This window comes from Rattus norvegicus, chromosome 5 (assembly GCF_021556685.1).
Source record: "Rattus norvegicus strain SHRSP/BbbUtx chromosome 5, alternate assembly SHRSP_T2T, whole genome shotgun sequence".
NCBI classification, from domain to species: Eukaryota; Metazoa; Chordata; class Mammalia; order Rodentia; family Muridae; genus Rattus; species Rattus norvegicus.
Window position 1 is genome coordinate 44,765,403 of NC_141538.1, and position 19,807 is coordinate 44,785,209.

General features: G+C 37.4%; 1 protein-coding gene across 1 annotated transcript in view; it reads right to left on the reverse strand.

Annotated features, from left to right (window-relative positions):
- Window positions 1–16,188, reverse strand: part of Fut9 (fucosyltransferase 9) — a 235,133-nt gene extending 218,945 nt beyond the window's left edge. Inside the window, exon 1 of the mRNA XM_087551421.1 lies at window positions 16,084–16,188. The gene's annotated coding sequence lies outside the window, so the exon portion shown is untranslated. The remainder of the gene's footprint in view (window positions 1–16,083) is intronic.
- Window positions 16,189–19,807: the final 3,619 nt, after the last annotated feature.

Here is a 19,807-nt window from a genome sequence, read left to right on the forward strand (position 1 = left end):
TGGAGGTTCTGGGATTGCAGCTTCAGGCTCTGTGAGCCTCTATGGGCTCTACTTGATTCTTTGGGCTGTGTTTGCCTGGTGTCCTCAACCTCTCTGGCCCCTATAATTCTTCTTGTATTTTTTCCATGGGATTCCTAAAGCTTCAAGGAAATGGACCCAGTGGAGATATCCAGTTTGGGCTTCCTTTCTCCTGTTTGGCTGTGACTCTCTGTGTCTATTCTCATCAGTCGCCAGGGGAAGCCTCTTTGGCCACAACTGGGCTAGGCATTGATCATATGTGTCTTTCTGGCTCTAGGTTACCTCCCTCAGGATGATTTTGTCTAGTTCCATCTGTTTGCCTGCCAATTTTATAATGTCACTTTTAAACATCTGAGTAATACTCTATTGTGTAAATGTACCAGAATTTCTTCATCCATTCTTCTGTTGAGGAATATCTGATTATTTCCAGCTTCTGGCTATTATGAATACAGTTACTGTGAACCTACTTAAGCATGTATCTTTGTGGTAGGAAGAATGTCCTTTGGTTATATGACCAAGAGTGTATAACTGGGTCTTGATGTAGATCAGTTCCCAGTTTTTTCTGGAACCACCATATGGATTTCAATAGTGGTTGTGCAAGTTTGCTCTTCTACAAGCAATAGAGAAGTGTTCCCTTTACTCCACATTTTTATCAGCATGAAATCTCACTTGTGTTATAGATCAGAACCATCCCAATAGGGCTGAGATGAAGTCTCAAAGTAGCTTTGATTTTCATTTTAAGGAAAACTTTAGTACTATTTTCAAAATGAATTCGTTTATTCTAATTCAAGTACTGAGGTACAGTCATCCAATATTAGTGGACAGAACCTGCAGCAGGTCTAAGAAAATAGTACCAGCTACAGTTTTCTTTTATTCTTCTCAGCTAAATGTCCTTTAAGTATAATGAATACAAATGATTGCAAATTTGTGAAAACTCCAGAAATACTATTCTTAGGAAACTATCTTTAGAGGAAAAAAATACTAAACTGGAAAATAAAATGCAGATTTCTAAGACAAATGAAAGAAATATGCTGGGTCAGAGGCTGATTGTTCGAATTAATAAACTGGATGCGGTTATCTATTGATATAAAACTTGTAAAACTGTGAGAAATAAAGGAATAGACGAGAATATAAGCTTCATTGAGCCGCACATTTTCACTTGACAGTTCCAAGTATACTTTGAAGAAACATGGAAGACGATAAGGTATAAATGTAATGGTTAATTGATGGGTAGAAATCAACATAAATCACTAAAGCAAAAAAAAGCAATAAAAATAATAGCAGAAGTATATATTGAAGAAGGAAGACATTGACGAATGCAAAACATTCGAAGTGCATACATTCTCCTACATATTAGTGGATTGTGTGGATGTGTGTGTGTGTGTGTGTGTGTGTGTGTGTGTGTGTATCACACACATTAATACATGTGCGAGTGGGGGGCTGTAAGTCAATGTCATGTACTTCTTCAATTTTTTTTCATCTTATTTTTGAGACAGGGTCTCCCACTGAGCCTGAAGCTCTGATGCTCATCTAGAATGGGTGTCATTCGTGTCCCTAGGATCCACAGAACCCCTCACCTCAGGATACAGGGATCACAAGTTTGTGCTACACAGGTATATTTTGAGGATGCTAAGGATCTGAACTGTTGTTCACATATGGGTGGCATGTATTTTAGTGGCTTGCTCAGGACAAAATTTCTTCCCCCAGGTCCAAACACTTGATATTTATCAGTGATTATTTTAGTAAACTAACCTATGCATTCTATAGAAACAGTATTCAATTTATAAAGGAGTAAAGTATAAATATTAAATAATAAAGTGTAAAATAAAAGTGTCATAAATGTAAAAATATATCTAAAGAAATAATAGAAAGTAAGCTACACTGTAAATAAAATTCACAGCTATAAGGAATAAAAGCAGCATAAAATAATATCAAATAATTAAGAGCAATTATACTGTCCATATCAATAAATATAGGTACATTTCTATATTTTTAAACAATGGGAAAATAAATATTTCTAGATTGGATTACAAAAGAGAGTTCTGTTATTTCTCCAGGAAGTGAATTCAAATAAATTACAAAGGAGAAGAATGGGCATGCGCCCGAGAAGTACACAAGAACTGCTAACAACTAGGGACAATGTTGTAGCAAGGCCAAAACATGATTAGCAAAAAGAAAAGTGCTTCCAGGAAATTAAATAGGCACCTTTTTGTTACACATAAAACTAATATAACATGAATGTTTATGTGCATCCTAGATAAAGTAACACTAATATTTCTACATAAGAAATTAGCATTCAGAGATGGAGGGATTCAGATGCAGAAGGTAGTATCAACAGAAACCATAAAGCTTTAATCTGTCCATATTAGGAGAAAATTAGAAAGGGTATTAAAGAGAAAATGTTATGTATGCAGGTATGTTCAATCTTGAAAGCATCAGTCCAAAAATTCTAGTTAAAATGTAATAGATGAATCACAGCAATACATGAATATATCATTACAGTGTATCTATTACTTTATCAAGAATACAAGGATACTTATATATCAAAATATATATTAATATGTTTCATCACACGATTTATCTATAAGACATAAAAATGTCTGCACTCAGCTTGCATAATTTTTCAAGTAATGATTGGTGTAGCTATCACATATTGAATATTTAGCAAGAAGGGTAGCATGGTGTAAGTCTCTGCTAGATGCCACCTGCTGTGGTAATCAGCATTCATACAATATTAAGCCACTGTGCTGTGATAGCAGGATCAATCCTTCCTTCTTTTCTTGAATAATGGACTCTTTATGCTGTTTTATTAATGTTCTGTCCTCATGTTTTTTCCTGTTTGCGTTTTCATTACTGAGCTTTCAGTTCTTTTGTTCTTTATTTATTTATTATCAAGGTTCTGCTTATAAAAAAATAAATAAATTTGAACATTCAGGGTTCTTAAGACTATTTGACTTAAAATAATGTTAATTCACAATAGTAATATATGAGTGAATTAGGCATTTTCCTTTTCAGAACAGACTCCATCATTGGAGTGGCCATTGAACTGTAGCAATACTGACAGAGTTCACTCCTTCAGGTCTTCTCAATTTCCTTCAGGTCTTCTTGATATCTCCCATATTTGTGGACTACAATGACCCTACAATGGCACACATTGTCACTTCATGTAAACAGTCTGTTTTAGGATGGACAGTTGAAATCATACATTGTATTTCATGCATTTTGCATATTTATAGTGATATGTGTCCATAACAGTAATATCATAAAGATGACTTCACTGTTCTGAAATTTCTCTACTTTATCTGTTCATCTCTCCTTTCTTGCCAAACCTTGACAAAGTACTGTCTATTTATTAATGTTCCAAGATGCCTTGCTTTCCCCAAACTACTTTATATTTGAAATCATACAGGATGCGGCTTTTTCCAACTAACTCTTTTCTTTACTCACACAGATGGGAATTATATCCGTATCTTTCAGTGGCCTGATCTCATCTGGCTCCCATTTAATTTTCTGTATGCACCGCAGTTTGTTTAAACTATTCATGTAAATTATGATTGTGTTCAAATTTTAGGATTATGAATTTGTCTACTATAAGCAACCGTATTCAATTCCAGTGTGCGTATTGTTTCCACCCCCTTTATTACTATTGAGTGTGATTGGTGATTATATGGTAAGAATATGGTTAGTGTTGTAAGAAACCAAGGTGATTTCTAAATCTGCTGGCTAGCTATAGCTAATCGAGACTTGTTGAACTGACATCAAGCCAGGACAATGCATTTGCCAGATATCCCTTGCAGGGGAGGCAGGGAATGGTTAGCAGAAAATCTGCCTTCATACTGCAACTTGTATTTCCTTGGCTAGAAGTCATGTTCTTCACATTTATCTTAAGGGCAATGGTTTACTCAGTAACATATAAAAGACTACTCTTTGGCCAGTAAGAAAACAGACAAGCATCAGTAGACTGTTGTCTTACATACTATGCATTTTGTAATCAGAGCTGCAACAGTATAACAGGGCTAAGAATAAAGATCCTGCATTCTGCTAAGCAAATAAGCTGAGGCCTTTGAGGTTCTTTATTTCAGTGTCCACAGTATCCTCTACCTTGATCTTTCCCAGGCATCAGTGAATGTAAGTTCCACATCCATATCTTATTCTTCATCTGTGCTAAGATTTTCTGATGCTAATTTTGAATTTGGAACAGAACAACAATTACGTAGCAATATATCGTCACTACGTTAATTTCTATATCCTGATAATATCCAATATTTAGGGTTTGTTCATAGGTTTACTTTTTGTTTATATATCTTCTTTGTTGAACAGTCTGCTTATGACTTTTCTTATTTTGACAACACATTATTCATTTTTTATTCTGCATTTTGAATACTCACTGTGTGGCTTAGATAACAGTTTTTATCATTCGTTGCTTTTAAAAATGGTTTTACCCAATCTGGGATCTAGTTTACCATCGTCTCAACATTGTCTGTTACAGAGTAGAGGTTTTGGCTAATGTTTTTGGCTAATATTTTTAATCAATAATTTCTCTCAAGGATCATATTATTTTGGGCTTCAAATGGTGGCAGTCAGTGTCATCTATATTGCTTTCCAATGTACCCTTCTAGAAATGTTAGAGTAGCTATTTAACACTTATGCCCAGGATCTATTTTGAGTTGCTTTTTGATAAAATGGTCGCCTAAACTTTGTTATGATTGTGCAGCCTGTGTCTAGATTTCCTAATGTGAATGCAAAGCTCCTACAACATCTGTTGCATAGTAGTGGATGCCTGTGCTCTATTTCATTAGCTGTACCCCTGATCAAAGGTCAGTCAGTTAGGCGGATCTATATCTACATTGCATGATGCTATTTACATATATATATGTATATATATATATATATATATATATATATACTTGTCTTTTCTCCAACAAAGCTATGCAAGTTCAGTTACTATACCTTCATAATTGTTGAGTAGTGTTCATTTTCTAATATTCTTATCAACCTTCAAGAGTGTGGCAAATGTTCTGAGTGTTTTCCAAATCATTTGTCTGTCTGTCCATTTGTTATTTGTATATAGAAGGGCTACTATTTTGTGGGTTAATTTTGTATCGAGTTACTGTGCTGAAACTACTTTTTAGCTGTAGAGACTTCCCAGTGGAACTTTAGGGTCATTCATATACGCAATCATATCATCTATAAATAATGATACTTAACTTCTTCCTTTTCTATTTTCATGCCCATGATCTCCTACAGTTTTCTTATTGTTCTAGGTAAGACTTCAAGTAGTGTATTGAGTAGGTATGAATAGAGGGGATATTCTTGTCTTGTTCCTGTCTTAAAATGTTAATTAGCTCCAGAAATTTTGTTTGTTTAGGTTTTGTTTAGATGACCTGTGTGTTGGTGAAAGTATGGTATTGAAGTTTCTGACTCTCAGTATGAGAGGGTCAATACCTGATATAAAGTGTAGTAGTTCTTCCTTTCTGAACTTGGGTACTGTTATGTTTATTACATACATACATACATGTGAAAAATTGCAAAGTCAGATAAGGTGGATGTGGTGACAGGTACATTAAATCCCTCAAGGCAGAGGCAGGCAAATCTCTGCACTTTGAGGCCAGCATGGTTTATTAATTGATTCCAGTCTATTAACTATTCCAGTATAGTTAATGTTACACAGAGAAACCTTGTTTTGAAAAACCTCACACACACATACACACACACACACACACACACACACACACACACACACACATACTCTCACAGAGAGAGAGGGAGACAGAGACAGAGACAGAGAAAGACAGAGAAAGAGACAGAGAAACCAAAACAGACACAAAACAGGGAAACAAATAAAAAATTCAGATAACAAAAACTAATAAAGAATTTCAGTAGGGAGAGAGTGGGCAGACTTGTCTAGTCCCTGATTTTAAAATGTGGGATTGCTTCAAGTTTCTCTCCATTTAGTTTGATGTTAGCTACTGGTTTGATGTATATTGCTTTTACTATGTTTAGATATGGGACTTGAATTCCTGATCTTTCCAGAACTTTTATCATGAAGGGGTGCTGAATTTTGTCAAATGCATTCTCAGCATCTAATGAAATGATCATGTGGTTCTTATCTTTGAGTTTGTTTGTATAGTGGATTACATTGTTGATTTTTGTTTATTAAACCATCCCTGCACCTCTGGGATGAAGCCTACTTGATCATGATGGATGATTGTTCTTATGTGTTCTTGGATTTGGTTTTCAAAAATTTTATTGAGTATTTTTGTGTCAATATTTATAAGGGGAATTGGTCTGAAGTTCTCTTTTTTTGTTTGGTTTAGGTATAAGAGTAATTGTGGCTTCATAGAAGGAATTTGATAGTGATCTGTCTGTTTCTATTTTGTGGAATACTTTGGACAGTATTGGTATGAGGTCTTCTATGAAGGTCTGATAGAATTCTGCACTAAACCCATCTGGTCCTGGTCCCATCTTTTTGGTTGGGAGACTTTTAATAACTGCTACTATTTCTTTATGAGTTATGGGGTAGTTTAGATCGTTTATTAGTTCCGTATTTAACTTTGGTACCTGGTATCTGTTCATTTCCTCCTGATTTTCCAGTTTGGTTGAATATAAGCTTGTGTAGTAGGATCTGATGATTTTTTGAATTTCTTTGGATTCTGTTGTTATGTCTCCCTTTTCTTTTCTGATTTTGTTAATTTGGACACACTCTCTGTGCCCTCTGGTTAGTCTGGCTAAAGGTTTATTTATCTGTTGATTTTCTCAAAGAACCAGCTCCTGGTTTTGTTGATTTTTTGTATATTCGTTTTCGTTTCTTCTTGGTTGATTTCAGTCCTGAATTTGATTATTTCTTGCCTTGACCAAGTTGTTATTGAGTAGAGCATTGTTCAACTTCCATGTATATGTGGGCATTCTTTCCTTATTATTGTTATTGAAGACCAGTCTTAGTATGTGACAATGTGATAGGATGCATGGGATTATTTCTATCTTCCTATATCTGTTAAGGTCTGTTTTGTGACCGATTATATGGTCAGTTTTGGAGAAGATACCATGAGGTGCTGAGAAGAAGGTATATCCTTTTGATTTATGATGGAATGTTCTATAAATATCTGTTAAGTCCATTTGGTTCCTAACTTCTGTTAGTTTCTCTATGTCTCTGTTTAATTTCTGTTTCTATGACCTGTCCATTAATGAGAGTGGGGTGTTGAAATCTCCTACTATTATAGTGTGAGGTGTAATGTGTGCTTTCAGCTTTAGTAAGGTTTCTTTTATGAATGTAGGTGCTCAAAGTCCTAGCCAGAGCAATCAGACAGCAAAAGGAGGTCAAGGGGAGATAATGTGGAAGGAAAGAAATCAAAATTTCACTATCTGCTGATGATATGATAGTGTACTTAAGTGACCCCAAAAGTTCCACCAGAGAACTACTTAACCTGATAAACAACTTCAGCAAAGTGTCAGGGTATAAAATTAGCACAAACAAATCAGTAGCCTTCCTGTACTCAAAGGATAAACAGGTTGAGAAAGAAATTAGGGAAATGACACCCTTCACAATAATCCCAAATAATATAATATATCTTGGTGTGACTTTAACCAAGCAAGTGAAAAATCTGTATGACAAGAACTTCAAGTGTCTTAAGAAAGAAGTTGAAGAAGATCTCAGAAGATGGAAAGATCCCCCATGCTCATGGATTGGCAGTATTAATATAGTAAAGATGGCTATTTTGCCAAAAGCAATGTACAGATTCAATTCAGTCCTCATCAAAATTCCTACTCAATTCTTTATAGAGATAGAAAGAACAATTTGCAAATTCAGTTGGAATAACAAATAACCCAGGATAGTGAAAACTATACTGAACAATAAAAGAACTTCTGGGGGAATCACCATCCCTGACTTCAAGCAGTATTACAGAGCAATAATGATAAAAACTGTATGATGTTGGTACAGAGACAGGCAGATAGATTAGTGGAACAGAATTGAAGGCCCAGAAATGAACCAACACACCTATGGCCACTTGATCTTTGACACAGGAGTTAAAACCATCCAGTGGAAGAAAGATAGCATTTTCAACAAGTGGTGCTGGTTCAACTGGAGGTCAGCATGTAGAAAAATGCAAATTGATCCATTCTTATCACCCCGCACAAAGCTTAAGTCCAAGTGGATCAAAGACCTCCACATCAAACCAGATACATTCAAACTAATAGAAGAAAGAGTGAGGAAGAGTCTTGAAAACATGGGCACTGGGGAAATTTTCCTGAACAAAAAACTGATCGCTTAAACTCTAAGATCAAGAATCGACAAATGGGACCTCATAAAACTGCAAAGCTTCTGTAAGGCAAAAGTCACTGTCATTATGACAAAACAGCAGCAAACAGATTGGAGAAAGATCTTTACTAATCCTATAACTGATAGAGGGATAATATCCAAAATATACAAAGAACTCAAAAAGAAATTTAAACTCCAGAGAAACAATTAAGCCCATTAAAAAATGGGGTACAGAGCTAAGCAAAACATTCTCAATTCTGGAATATTGAATGGCCAAAAAGCACCTAAAGAAATGTTCAACATCCTTAGTAATCAGGGAAATGTAAATCAAAACAAACCTGAGATTCCACATCATACCAGAATGGGTAAGATAAAAACTCAGGTCACAGCAGATGCTGGCAAGGATGCAATGAAAGAGGAACACTCCTCCACTGTTTGTGGGAATCCAAACTGGTACAACAATTCTGGAAATCAGTATGGATGTTCCTCAGAAAATTGAACAGTCCACTACCTGAGGACCCAGTTATACCTCTCCTGGGCATATATCCAAAAGATGCTCCAAAATACAACAATGACACCTGCTCCACTATGTTCACAGAAGCCTTATTTATAATAGCCAGAAGCTGGAAAGATCCCAGATGCCTTTCAACAGAGGAATGCATTCAGAAAATATGGTACATCTACACAATGGAGTACTATTCAGCTATCAAAAACAATGACTTCATGAAATTCATAGGCAAATGGAATGAAATAGAAAATATCATCCTGAGTGATATAACCCAATCAAAGTAAATCACACTTGGTATGTACTCATTGGTAAGTAGATATTAGGTCAAAAGCTCGAATTACCCAAGATGCAATCCACAGACCACAGGAAGCTCAAGAAGAAATGTGACCAAATTGCAGATGCTCCCACTCCTTCTTGAAAGGGGAAAACAATATCCATAGGAGGGGATATGGAAACAAAGTTTAGAGCAGCGACTGAAGGAATGGCCATTCAGATATATATATATATATATATATATATATATATATATATATATATATATATATATATCTCCACCAAAACTAGATAAGATTGATGAAGCTTAAAAAAATGCATGCTAAAGGGACTGGATATAGATCTCTCATGAAAGACAGACACATTTAGAGCATGTCCAATACAGAGGTCAATGCTAGCAGGAAACTACTGAACTGAAAGCAAGACCCCCTTGGAGGGAATTAGAGGAAGGATCAAAAGAGTTGAAGGAGCCTGCAACCCCATAAGAACAACAATGCCAATCAACCAGAGCTTCCAGGGACTAAACCACTACCAAAAGACTATACATGGACTGACCCAGGGCTCCAACTACATATATAGCAGAGAATAGCCTTGTTAGGGCACCAGTGGAAAGGGAAACCCTTGGTCCTGCTAAGGTTGGACCCCCAGTGCAGGGGAATATGGGGGTGGCAGTAAGGGGGATGGATGGGGGGGAATACCCGTATGGGGGAGGGAGAGGGGATAGGAGCTTATGGACAGGAAACCAGGAAAGGGAATAACATTTGAAATGTAAGTAAAGAAATATGTCTCATAAAAAAATAAACTAAAAAAAAGATTTTCAGTGTCTTTATGGTGAATTTTTTTCGATGAGTTTATTTTACCCATCCCTTTTTCTCCTGAGTAATTTTGGTTTAAAATCTACTTTGTCCGATATTTACAATGACTATAATTTATAGATTTTTTTTTCAGATTATCTTTTCAATTCTTTTATCCGGAGGTATTTTCTATCCTTGATTTTAAAGTGTATCTTTTGGAAGAAAGAGGAGGATCAATCCTTTGTTTGCATTTATTCTGTTAATCTGTCTTTTTATTGAAAAATTAAGACCATTGATGTTGAAAGATATCATTGAGCCATGTTTATCCATTCCAGCTGTTGCTATTGTTGTTGTTGGTGGTGGTGGTATGATATATGTATGTTTGTGTGCATGTGTCTATGTGTGTTTTTCCTCCTATGATTTGCTGGTCTGAGATCATCTATTTCTTGTGTTTTCTTGGGTTTGGTTAACCTTGCTACACTGGAGTTTTCCTTATAGAACCTACTGTCACGCTGGTTTTGTAGATAGATTTTCCTGAAATTTGGTTTTATCGTGCAATGTCCTATTTTCTCCATCTATTGTGACTGAAAGTTTTCTGGGTATAATATTCTGATTTGGCCTCTGTGGTCTTTTAAAGTCTGTACAACATTTGTCTTCTAAACTCTGTATGGTCTTTGGTTTATGCTTTAGCTGTGCTGCAATACTTAGGACAGTTCATTAAACTGTATGTGGATTTTTGGCCTTTTCTCTGGAATTTCTGCTTTTCTCCTTTGAGCTTCTTGAATATAATAACAATTGCTATTTTGAAATCATGGTCTTTTGTGTTAGCGAAGTTATGATTCTAAGAAGGATATTACAGTGGGATGCTGGTTCCTGGAGGAAGCATATTGCTTGTGATTCTGTTTTTGTAATGTGACATTGGAATCATGTGAGTTAGGACATTTGTAGTATTTCTCAGTTTGGATATATCGTGCCCCAGCTTTCTTGAGTCAACAAGTCAACACTGGAATCCTATCTTTTTTCTATTATTCTAACTTTGTAGGCCAACTGCATGGTGCTTGATGTCAGTCTTGGGGATACTCTAACCTTATGGCTTCCAAGCCTTTTCAGATTGGTGCTGTTAGGATGAGGACCAAATACAGATGTCTCTAACAGGGGCTCTGGGTTGGGCTCCATGTGGTCTCAGGACCCAGCAGTAGGTAGTCTGGCTGATATACTACCTTGTCATTGGTTGGCTTTGGAAGTTTCTTCCTAAATCTCTGGTTCATCTTTGGGTTTAATAATCTATTTCAAGCATTTCCAGATGGGCAGATCTGTGGTGTGGCTTATAGAATGATGTATTAACTGGCTCTGAAAATTTTTACCTGAGGCTCTGGTTCAGTCTCCAGATTTGGATGGCAAGCAGTCCTAAATTCATGAGGTGATGATAAGCAAGCGAGTGTTAGAGAAGCTGACTGAATACTGAGTTCTCTAAGTAGGATTTAAGGTTTAGCTCCACAAAATCCTTGGTACAGCGTTGTCGGGTTATCTGACAGTTTGGGCAGGTGAATGGGCTGTATGAACTCCTACCTGAATGTCTTTTTTAAATTCTGGGTTTAGACTCCACAAAGCGCTACACTAGTGTAGTAGATGACATGTTGATAGGGATAGAGTAGGGGAAGAAAACTGTCTCTCTGTCCAGCTCATGTGGCTTTGGGGCCAAAAGTGGATCATGTGACTGGCAGTCGTCCAGAGTGAGTCACAAAGATACATTTTAATATGCTGACATAGTGTGATGCATTTCGCTCAGTTTTATGATGTATTTACATTTAAGACTGTTTCTTTGCCTTGTTAATTCGTGGATGCCTTTAGTCTTAGTGATAGGGAGATACAGACTGAGACAGGCAGATTTTTGCTAGTTCAAGGCAAGGTAAGTCTACTTAGCAAGTTCTAGGCCAACTAAGGCTACATTGTGAGACCCTGTCAAAAAAGAAAAGGTGACATCTTTATTAATTTTAGTTGTGAAATCTGTATTTTGTCTTTTATTCTTTATTCTTATGTTTTGTTTTGTTTCCCTAGGACAAAGAGGCTCTAAAACCAACGATGCTCAAAATGTTACATAAAAATGTAGGTTAAGCAAACATACATCAGCCCTACAAAGACAAGTATTATTTATTTCATTGAATAGACGGAATTTAAAAACACATAAAAGAAACAGGCAGGCAGTTAAGAAAGTTAAAAAAGGAATGACTGAGCAAAAAGGACAAAAGGCGGCCAGTGTGATCAGAATGTGTCGTATGTATAAATATTTTGTAATAAAACTTACTCCTTAACATACAATATTTTTGAAATCCTTTTAATTGTCTAATGGAGCTGGTTTTACACACAAACACCATATTCCGTAGTGTTTGTTTTGTTCACATAAGGACCTGAGTTCAGTCTCCAGAATGCTCTTAAGAAAGCCAGGTGTATATATCTGGCCTCCTAATCAAATACAAGGTGTTCACACATGTATGGACTTATGTGGGGGTTTTCAAATGGATTTGATTTATCAGTATGTCTGTTTTTGTGCCAAGAGCATGCCATGTTTATTACTATAGCTCTGTAGTACATCTTGAATCAAGGATGCTGATAACTCTAGTAATTCTACTATTCACTGTTTCTGTATGAGGCTGAACACTGTCCTTTCAAGATCTATGAAGAATTTTATTTCAGCTGTTGTTATGTATTTGCCTGTATGAAAACATGTTTTTGCCACATGCAGCTTGTGATTGTGTACAATTTGAACTCATGAGAACTTTATTCACGTGACTCTTCTTAACCCTTAGAATATAAATTGTCTGATGCCCTGAATAAAGTTGGATACTGCATGAGAAGGTAAAAAAGGAAAAGAAAAGAAAAGAAAGAAAGAATGTTGCGGTAAAAAATAAAAAAGCAGTGAAACCGACTCCCATATACCCTGGCTGTCGCTAGTTCTGGCTCCAGTGGGCCACTGGAACTAGTGCTAATTTATCTCAGATTAGTATCTCTTCCATCAGCTCTCTGCTAACCTTGAACTCTCTGGTTTCAGCTACCTGGTAAAATCATGGCTCTAGAAGTCCAGCAGGCTGGCCTATCGTGGCTCCCTGCCATGGACTCTGCTCATACTCCCAGCAACCACCCCCGGTACTTAAACTATAAATTCCAAACTACCCATAAAATCAAGACTCAACAAACTGTAACCCAACAATCAAATTTATATGTTAAATTCTCAATTCATAACACATCCACACAATGAATTCACTGCCAATTAATAAAGATAAAAACTGCCCACATAAACAAGATAAAATTAACCTAGTCTACCTGGATTTGGATCATCCTGCTCTGTTGTCTCCATCTTTTTACTTTTTAAAGATTATTTATTTATTTATTCATTTATTTATTCATTTATTTATTATAAGTACACTGTTGCTGTTGTGTTTTTTTTTTTTTTTGGTTCTTTTTTTCAGAGCTGGGGACCGAACCCAGGGCCTTGCGCTTCCTAGGTAAGCGCTCTACCACTGAGCTAAATCCCCAGCCCCGACTGTTGCTGTTTTCAGACACACCAGAAGAGGGCATCAGCTCTCATTACAGATGATAGTGAGCTATCATGTGGTTGCTAGGATTTGAACTCAGGACCTCTGAAAGAGCAGCCAGTGCTCTTAACTACTGAGCCATCTCTCCATCTCTCCAGTTGTCTCCATCTTCATTCCCTCACTTCTCCTCTCTTCTTCCTAGACTTTTTCCCTGCCTACCCTTCCTTCTCATCAAATGATAGGCTTTACCTAATCCTGGAGCTGGCTTGCTGCATAATGACATCATCCTACAAAGGAAAGCAAGCCAGGTGTGTCAGATTTTGTGCTTGTTATCCAGATGCCTGGAGCTCACTGTTAGTGTGATTAGCCTACTTAGTGAGCCCCTGGCTATGAGAGATTAAGTCTCAAAAACCAAGATGGATTGCTTTTGAGACATGAGAGTCAACACTGAATTCTGGGCCTTATGTGTACAAACATCCTCCTAACACCACATGCCCACCCCTCCATAGATACACAAATTCATCTGAAATAGTATTTATTGCATTTAATATCTGAAATTTGCTTATAGTAAATCATATATACATGTACCTTTAAATGTGTATATACTTGATATCAGAATTTTAGTAGTTTTCATCTTTTGTTTTTAATATTTACTAATGTTTTTATCAAAAAATCGATTCTGTTCCAGACTCTTTATTAAGATTAACGTGCTGGCTTAAATTGCCTTATAAAATATCTTTATTTTTACAAAGAGTTTAGATCATCAAGTTTGAGACTTACCTTTCTAAAATAGCTATTTCTGTTATGCAAACTGATTCACTCTCTTTGCTGTAGACAAATTATAACAGTTTGCACACACTTAGTTGCCAACCTTTGATTGTAGCAATTTCACTTTGACTGATTGCGTTGTGTCATATGCAGCTTTTATATACTTCATTTCCTCTTTAAAGAATTTTTCTGCTACATTTACTCCATTTTCCTCCCCATAGTTGAAGTCTGCTTTTACATTTTTCCTTCCTGCCATTGTCTGTCTCATTGTCTCAATCTCTTTGTTTCTTCCCAGGCAAATTCATTTAAATATATTTTTCCCTGCAAAGTATGAATGGGGCACAAATGCATTCCCTGTTGCTGCCTATCTTTTCTTTTGCTATTCTATGTTCCAAAGAAGTATCATTATTTGTGAATCTTAATTTTCGGCATTTGAATTGAAGACAATCTGTAATTTTTCAATAAGTTAGAGCTGGATATTTTGTCTCTTATACGTCATTAATTTAATATCTATTGTAGTGTTTTTGGCAAATAGCTTTTATGTGATCATTTTTTAACTGCTGTGGATAAAACATGACTCTATTACTGAGTTATTTTTATGTCTCCTAATTTTATTTCCAAATGTAGCATTTTTCTACATGTTTCTCCACATGTTCTTTGTGGTAGGAGTTTCTTTGATAGAAAACATTCAATCAACATCAGCCATTCTCTTTCAAGCTATCTAAAATAAGAATTGTTGTTAAAGATTTCTTAACTTTGAAGCTGAGTGATAAAAGCCAATGATAATCTAATTCCCATTAAAGAGGAGTCAAGTAATATAGATACTCACAATGTCATATTTGTTGAATAAGGAAAAAAGAAACCTTTTCTTCTGTCTTATTAAAAATGATTTTTTATACAACATACTCTAATTATAGTTTCTGTTCCCTCCAATTCCCCCCAGGTCTTCCTTAACTCCCCACAAACCCAAATCCACAACTGTTCTTTTTCTCATTAGAAAATCAATAGACAGCCAACCATTGAACTAAGAATGGGATCCCCAATGGAGGAGTAAGAGAAAGGACTGAAGGAGCTGAAGGTGTTTGAAATCTCATAAGAAGAACAAACTAGACCCTCCATAGCTCCCAGGGACTAAACCACCATCACAAGAGTACACAGGGATGGACCTATGGCTCTAACTGCATATGAAGCAGAGGATGGCCTTGTTAGGCATCAATTTGAGGAGAGGACCTTGGTCCTGTCCAGACTTGATGGCCCAGTGTAGGGAAATGTAAGCGTGGGGAGGGGGAAGGAATTGGGTGGGTGGGTAAGGTAGCACCCTCATAGGAGCAGGAGGAGACAGCTGGATTCTTGAGCAGAAACAGGAAAAGGGGATAATATTTGAATTGTAAATAAAAAATATCAAATAAAAGAAAAAAGTCAAAAAAAGCAAATAGTTACCTAAAATAATAATAAAATAAAATAATATAATATAAAAACACACAACCAGAATAGGGTAAAACCAAACAAACAAAGAAAACCAGAAGGGAAAGTACAAAAAATACATATAAAGGCAAAAATGAAAAGGGAAGATAGTCATTACAAAATCTAGCAATTATTTTCTTAATTTTTAACCAGTTTAATTAAAAGCTCCACACATATAAAACCTTATGTATAAATATTTTTAGAAACTTTATTCATAAATGCTAAAGTCTATGGCTCCCAAGATGACATATATTAACAAAAATACTGCAAACAACATCATCCTTATAGGAAAGATATTATTAAATAAGAAAACAATGTAGATCATCAAACTATTGTAACACACAGAGAAAATAGAATGTTTTAAAAATAAAAAAGGATAGTTTATGGGGGTGTCTTAGTCAGGGTTTCTATTCGTGTACAAACATGACTGAGAAGTGAGTTGGGGAGGAAAGGGTTTATTCAGCTTACTTCCATGTTGCTGTTCATCACCAAAGGAAGTCAAGACTGGAACTCAAGCAGGTCAGGAAGCAGGAGCTGATGCAGAGGCCATGGAGGGTTGCTACTTACTGGCTTGCTTCCCCTGGCTTAGCTTGCTCTCCTATAGAGCCAGCAGCCCAGGAATGGCACCACCCATAATAGGCTGGGTCCTCCCACCTTGATCACTAGTTAACAAAATGTGTGACAGCTAGATCTCATAAAGGCATTTCCACAACTGAGGCTCCTTTTTCTGTGATAATTCCAGCTTGTGTCTAGTTGACATACAAAACTAGCCAGCACAGGGTGTGAGTCTAATTATATTCTACATTTCAAAAGAAAAAATGTTTCCAGAGTAAAAAGATTGTTGCCTTTGGTTTGGGCTAAGTTTTCAATATTTAAGACTATGAAATTATGCTGTTTGATATTGTATTATACATTGGTCAGAAAATACCCTAAGGAGAGGAGATGTGTCATTTTGAATTTTAGACTGTCTTTTGCAAAGGACTTTATCTTACCAGCGGAGGGTGCCGCCCAGACATTATTGTGTAGGCCAATCTGGTCTAGAATTCACAGAGATCTGCCTGTCTCTGTCTCTAGTGTTTGCTGTGTTTTGTAAGGGATCATGATTTTCAGAAGAGTGACATCCTGGACTCGATAGTCTGTAAACTCAAAGAGTGTTTTATTCTGAAGTCTAGCATGCTGGGGGTCTCCTCATTACCAAGACAGAGAGACATCCAAGTGAGATAGTGGCCCTGATTTAAAAGCACATTAGGGAATTCCGTGTAGGGCTGGAAACTTGCTGGAGGCTGGAAATTGTTAGTTGAGGAATTCTGGAAATTGCTGCTGACTCATTGTCCTTGCCTCAGGCCAGGTGGCTGGTCCATTCCAGTATCTGGGAGTGAAGCCTGGAGCCTGGGTTTTTTCTACTAGTAATTGACTTTCCTGGACTTGCCCATTTTTTTAGGGCTAGTCTCCTTAACTGCCAATTTGAAGTCTGTCATGGAATCGGCCTAGTGGTCTCAGTTTTAGCTCAGATGTTTTCCTATGCCTGGCCATGAACACCCCCTCTACTTCCTCCTCCAACCTCCACGCCCTGCACCTCCTTTGTTTACAGGGAAAGGAAAATTGGCCATAGCAGTCAACCTAAGGCTGCCTTATTTAGATCTCCACCTCTGTATCACTACATTCATTTCACATGTAAATGGGAGCCTGGGTAATCCCTCCTCAGTGGCTCTGCCCTTGGAGGAAGCTCCAAGTTCTGTGTTCTGCTTTCAAGTTTAGTAAGGGGTTCTTTAAAAATCCACCTTCTGTAATATCTCTCTGTTGGTTCCTGATTCTTGCCTAGAAAATTCCTTTCTAGTTGTTCTTGTGCTGTTCTGCAAAGTTTTGGCTCTGATCTGGTTTTGTTTGTTTAAGAGACCAGACCTCTTGTCCTGCTAGCCTGACTTAAAATTTATTTTAACCTATATTTCATTTATTCTAACCTATATTTTGCCACATGGCTGGTTACCTGTGTTCATGTACCATGTGTCCTTTCTGTCACATCTTCTGCGGAATTCCTCGACTGACTCTGTCCCAGAATTTTTTCTCTTTCCCAGATATCCCACCTTTATTTCCTGCCTAGAACATAGGCAATAGCCTTTTTAATTGACCAGTGTTGCATCTGCACAATGCACATGATATTCTCTTTGCAGATGCTGTCTGGTGGACAGAGGCTTCATATTTGTCTTCTAAAATTATTTTTAAAACAACTTTTATGCTGCAGTCCTTGTGTTTTTACCTTAACTGTTTAAGAATTTCTCTTGCCTCATCCGTGAGAGATTCTAGAAAGAATGAAGGATATAAATGAAGGCTACTAAAGGCTATCTAAGTGTGTTTGATTAAGTTGTGTCTGGTCAAAAGATGTGGACAAAAGTAATTTTTGTGGGCAGAAGTCATACTAAGTGCTTGTTTACTTATATTACTTTCCTCTCTTTTAAAATTTAACTGCATTATTTATTTTACATGTGATCACAGCTTCTCCTCCCTCCTCTCTTCCCAGTCTCTCCTTTCCCCCTCCCTTCCCACCATTCCCACCTTCTCCCTTTCTCCTCAGAAAAGGGTAGGCCACCCATGAATGTCAGCATGCCATGGGATCTCAGTATTCAATAGTACTATGTTCATCTTCTATTAAGCCTAGATAAGGCAGCCCAGTTAGGGAAAAGGGGTCCAAACTCAGGCAACTAAGTCAGAGACAGCCCCTGCTCCTGCTGTTAGGAGTCCCACATGAAAACCATGCTACACAACTGTTACACATGTGTAGAGGGCCTAGGTATATCTCATGCATGCTCTTTGTTTGATGGTTCAGCCTCTAACAGCTCCTAAGGGTGCAGGTTACTTGACTCTGTAGGTTTTCTTATGGTGTTCCTGACCTTTCTGGATCCTTTAATCCTTCCTCCCACACTTGTACAGGTTTCTCCAAGCTCCACCTAACCTAATGTTTGGCTGTGGATTTCTGCCTATTTTTCCATTAGTTATTAGGTGAAGCCTCTCGGATAACAGTTATGCTCCCCTCTTGTATGCAAGTATAGCAGAGTGTCATTAACAGTTTTGGGGATGGGCTCTCTCTCAAGGCATGTGTCTCAAGCTGAGCCAGTCATTACCTGGCCATTCTCTCACTTTCTCCATCTTCACCCCTATGCATTTTATGGCAGGACAAATTGTAGGTCAAAGATTTTGTGGCTGGGTTGGGTTCCCAATTCCTGCATGGGAAGTTATTTTCTGGTTACAGAAGATGGCCATTTCAGGTTACATATCCCCATCAATAGGAGTTTTAGTTCTGGTCCTGTTAGCATTCTGTCTAAGCTCCACCTCTACAGTTAACTGGCAACAGCCAGTATGCCTGACACTATAAAGGGGGCTGCTTGCCTCCTCCTCACTCTCTGGCTCTCCTGTTCTCTTGCTCTTACCCTCTTCCCCCTTTGTCCCTTCTCTCCCCATTCTCTTTGCCCCCCTCTTTCCATGTGCTGCTGCTACTGCTGATCCTCCTCCTCCTCCTCCTCTTCCTCCTCCTCCTCCTCCTTCTCTCTTTCTCTCTCTCTCTCTGCTCCTACTTCCCTCTTAACTCCCTTCCCCATGCCCTGAATAAACTCTATTCTATACTATACTATACTATACCATCCTGTGGCTGGTCCCTCAAGGGGAAGGGATGTCTTAGCATGGGTGCACAGAGGCACACCGTTTCCCCACACCTCCATAGAACATAACCACGCCCCCTTTAACTTTTTATAAACACATCAGGTCCCTCTCATAGATTCCTGGGAATATCTATTTTCCAAGGATTCGAGAGATGCACACACACACACATTCATTCTATATCTCAATCCCAGTACTCTCTCCTTTCATCCTCCCCCTACTTGATCCCTCCTGTTCCCCTACTTAACACATCCCCATCTAGTCCCTTACTTCAATCAACCCCAGTGTTTCTTATATTTCCCCTTCTCAATGATAATCAAGCTATCATGAATGTGCCTTTTTTTTCTCATTTAGCTTCTTTGTGTCTGTGGATTGAAGCATACTTACTCTATATGTTAAGGTTAATATTGAAAATTCAAAGTTTTAAAGTTGCCTCCATAGACACAAAGTTTTGAGCAGAAGAAAAAAACAGGTTAATCCCCAGAATTGTATGTTCCAAGAAGCCTCTTCTAGGGCTATAGAATGGGTAATTACATTGGCC